The sequence below is a fragment of the Schistocerca cancellata genome, chromosome 7 (assembly GCF_023864275.1).
Source record: "Schistocerca cancellata isolate TAMUIC-IGC-003103 chromosome 7, iqSchCanc2.1, whole genome shotgun sequence".
NCBI classification, from domain to species: Eukaryota; Metazoa; Arthropoda; class Insecta; order Orthoptera; family Acrididae; genus Schistocerca; species Schistocerca cancellata.
In genome coordinates, this window is record NC_064632.1 from 590334073 (window position 1) to 590338592 (window position 4520).

General features: G+C 41.3%; 1 pseudogene; it reads left to right on the forward strand.

Moving 5' to 3' along the window:
* The first annotated feature begins 3958 nt into the window (after positions 1-3958).
* Positions 3959-4075, forward strand: LOC126093778 (5S ribosomal RNA; annotated as a pseudogene).
* Positions 4076-4520: the final 445 nt, after the last annotated feature.

Below are 4520 nucleotides of genomic sequence, written 5' to 3' on the forward strand. Positions count from 1 at the left end.
AAAATTCAAAAGAACGCACACTAAGCTGCAAAGTGAAAGATTCATTTAAGGAACAATCCCCTTGTATGTGCCTCACCCATTTCTCTGCAGTATACTTTCTTCCAACAGTACCAGTCATGTAATGAATGCAGAAGAATTTCTGTGAAGTCAGAACTATAAGAGAGAGTTACTAAAAAAATAACATTGTGTCAGTGAGTCACGAGTCATGCATTGGTAGGTCAGTCAGTAAGAGCATTGGCCATTAAAGTCAGGGTTCTCTATCCCAATGCTGTACTGGCGCAGAGTTCTGATCTGTCAGGAAGTTTCAAACTATGTACACTCCACTGTAAACTTTGCCTTGAGTATGGAGTGAATTTCTGCATTATATCGTAAAGATTGTCAACAAAGCCTCATTGTCTGTAATCACAAGAATTTGGGAATTATTATAGCATTGAAAATACATCAAACACTTTCTATCATTCCCTTGACCCAATGTGTTTGGTACCTCCTGCATTGGTTGTTCAACATCCCTGTGTTCACTCCTTTGTTTCTTCTTCTTCTTCTTCTTCTTCTTCACCTGCTTCCCAGAAGTAGTTCTTGATACTTGTGCTAATGTATCCATAGCACCTTGGAACTGTTGAAGACATCCAACACCTACTATTGTTGTTTGTGTAGGCAACTGTAACTTTACATTAATGGAAGACATAGTCTTCATCATCTGGTATGACCTTTGGTATCTTGGAATGAAGTTTCTTGCCTTGCCCTTCAGGGTGTATGGGCTGGACAACAGTACCCATTGCCGTACCCTATAACATGATCACTTTTCCTCGTACTCCACTGCTGATTCCTCTCTCTTCAAATCCTTGTATTTGCCCTCTGCACTTGCCTCCACACCTCTTTCAGTGTTCTTACAAAATTTCGCACTGACTCCTTGTCTCTACCATCCTTTGTTTTTAGTCATTTCAGATGGCAATGATTTTTTTGTCTCATATTTTACCTCGTATGGGGATAGCCATTTATTGGGGTGAACCTCTGACTTGCAAGCTGGCTTTAAAAATAAAAATACCTTTCCCAGTAATTATGGTGTGGGGTCAAATAGTGACTCAATCTCTTCCTAATAGTATGATGTACCCTCTCTATTCTACTATTTGTTTGTGGGTGCAAGTGACTTAATTTCCCAATCCATAACAATTTGCATAACTGTTTCATTAAGTTGGACATGAAATTTGTCCCCTGGCCTATGATTATGGTCCCTAGCACACCAAACTTCAGTAGCCAAGTGTTGATCATGGCTCACACCACATTACCTGATTTAGAATTGCAATCTTTTCCATATATCTAGAAAAATGATAAATAATTGTCAACTCAAAATGGTTCTCTGCAGGAGTCTGGTTAAATGGGCCCAAAACATCCATGACAATCATTTCAAATTGTTACATAGCCTCCAGTAGTTTCTGCCATAAGACTTGTTTATGGCTCATTTCTGCACGCAGTTACTCACATATTGGTGTACAACTTCCTTTCTTCCTCTCCACCAGCACTTCTCAGCTAACCTCTGATTAGTTGCCATATGATCTTCATGTCTGGATAGTATGTGGTCGTGAGCTTTCTTTAGTACATCCTCCTTGAGTTTGGTCAGCAACCTTGTTACCTTACACAACAGATCATCATACATGCTGACCTGTTTGATGTTTCCTATATAGCTTGCAGTCAGTGTCAGCATTTCGTGTTGCTCACCTTTCAGAAAGACCAAGCCCCTGTGTTTGTACTATGGCCACTTTCCTACTTAACCCATCTGCATTCCTGTGTTTCTTCCCTGGCCTATGTGTTACTTCATAATCAGATTCCCTGAGAAGCATCACCCATTTTGCTTTCTTTTCTGCTTTGTTGAATCGATGTGAAGCATAAACTGTCGAATGTTCATCACCATTACCTCTTGACTCAACATGCACCCCAACATGTGATTATATATGTTGCATGATAATGTAAATTGTTGCTGATAGTTCGGGAATATCAAAACTGGGCTCTACTCTAACACGCTTTGACACTCCTCCATCCTGTCAAATTTTACCTCTTTCTTAAACAACTGTGTAAGTGGTTGTGCTGTATCTGCAAAGCCGCTCACAAATTTTGTATAGTAATTTTTGAGTCCTAAAAATGACTGCAACTCTTTACCTGATTTAGGAATTGAGAAGCCTTGTACCACATGTACCAGCCTCAGATCTGTCTTGGCTCCTTCCCTGCTAAGTACATGACCAAAGTAATTCACATTCTGCCTGATGAAATGACACTTCTCTGGGTTCAATGCTAAATGTAATGCCAGCAGTCTCTCAAAAATGGCTCTTAGTTTCTGTCTATCTTCATCCATATCTTTCGAAACACATTTACATCATCCAGATATATCAAACACTGCCTGCTTTTTAGTACCCCCAAAACTCCATCTAATAAATGTTGAAATGTTTCTGGAGTATCCTTCAGTTCAAAGGCATCCTTCTACACAGATAATGACACCTGAGAACTGAAAAGGCTATCTTTGGTTGGTCCTCCAGAGCTACTTCTATCTGGTGGAATCCAGACAGAGTTCATCGTGGAGAACTATTGGCACTTTCCTAAATTTTCAGCAATTGTTAGGAATAGGGTATGCTTCGGTCTCCATCTTACTATTAAGGAATCTATAATCACATCAAAAACCTATATTTTTTGGGAACAATCTGCACAACTACTATAGTGCCACCCTGTGGGCTAACACTTTCCTCTATTATCCCATTGGCTCACTGTTGGTCAATAAATTCTTCCACAATCAGCTGCAAAAATGAGGCAATTGATATGGTTTGTGGTATACTGGTGCTTCATTTCCCATCTGTATCCAATGTGGCATCACAGGTGTTACTGGGAACAGTCCTTGAGGAAAAAACAAGTCCTCAAACTCAAGTAAATACTCCTCTGTTTTATCACTTTCTGTCCCTTGAAGATGTTCTATTTTCTTACATAATGCAGTTCTAGCAGCAGCGTGTGGCTGTCCATGACTTATATTCCATGCATCTACATTGTCTTCCAGTGGGTCCACATTCACTGTAATCATTCCCTTCATTTGCTTTATTTTCTCTGCACTAAAGTTATTGAGATTCAAAGGTGCCACTCTCCTGCCGTCTACCTCCTGTGCATTTGTATTGCTCCTTCTAACAGAACACCATGAAGTATTGAATAGATTTCTCTCTCTCAGTGCTTCTACCACATTCAATTAACCAACTGATAAATCCAGTTCCACTTGCACCCAAAGCAAATTTTTTGGGACCCTCAGTCTCTATATCATGCAAATCAAGCCTTGGAAATCTTGTGTGCTTGTTAGATAGTATGACACTTAAGAGGGACAGTATTCCTCTGATGACAGTTTCCCCTAGGTGGAATGTTACCCCACCAAATTCCACTACACATAATTGAAAGTCAATTTTGGCATAATGTTCATTCAAAAAGTCCAACTGCAGGGTCATACCATAACTGTAACTGGCATAAGGCACCATTTCCACATATTGTTCTGATGGTGAACTTGAAAACTTAATTCAACTGATCCAGTTGCTCTCAAATCATTACCTCCTACTCCACCCAATCTATAGCGTGGCGGTTTCTATCTTTTTCTACCTGCTAGATCTCTAGTTGCTACTGACATATGCACCTCTGTATCTAAGAAAACACTATGTTTTATTCCCTTCACACTCACCATTATAGCATCCTCCACCTCTGCATATGTATTCACTGCATCAGAATTTACTGGAAATGCCACTTAGTTGACTTAGGGTTCCCTTTGGTGTTAAACATTTGTCTGTTACTGTCTAGTTTACCCCTACTGCTATTTACATTTTTTCACTGCTAATAATCATCCTACCCACCCTACTGAGGATGCTGACGCTGCCTCTGTGTGTGTTCTGTTTGACCACACCTACAGCATTTCACATTATTGGAGACAACCCCACACTTCTCGGGCAATGGCCTTGCCGCAGTGGATACACCGGTTCCCGTGAGATCACCGAAGTTAAGCGCTGTCGGGCGTGGCTGGCACTCGGATGGGTGACCATCCAGTCGCCGTGCGCTGTTGCCATTTTTCGGGGTGCACTCAGCCTCGTGATGCCCATCGAGGAGCTATTCGACTGAATAGTAGCAGCTCCGGTCAAAGAAAACCGTCATAACGACCGTGAGAGCGGTGTGCTGACCACACGCCCCTCCTATCCGCATCCTCAACTGAGGATGACACGGCAGTCGGATGGTCCTGATGGGCCACTTGTGGCCTGAAGATGGAGTGCTTAACCCACACTTCTCACATACACCAGTTGCCATGTCAGTTTTTTCAAACTCTGTTGCTAACCTAAAAGCAGAATATAGATCTCTGAGGCACCTGTCCACATATTATATCTGCAAACTATTGTACCATTTCCCTACATCTGTTTGTTAACATATTTAATTGCTCCTGAAGGATCTTTGCACTGCTCCAGCCCCTGTACCATTTCAGGATGCCCTGCCTCAATTGCTAAAACATTTTTGTGTCT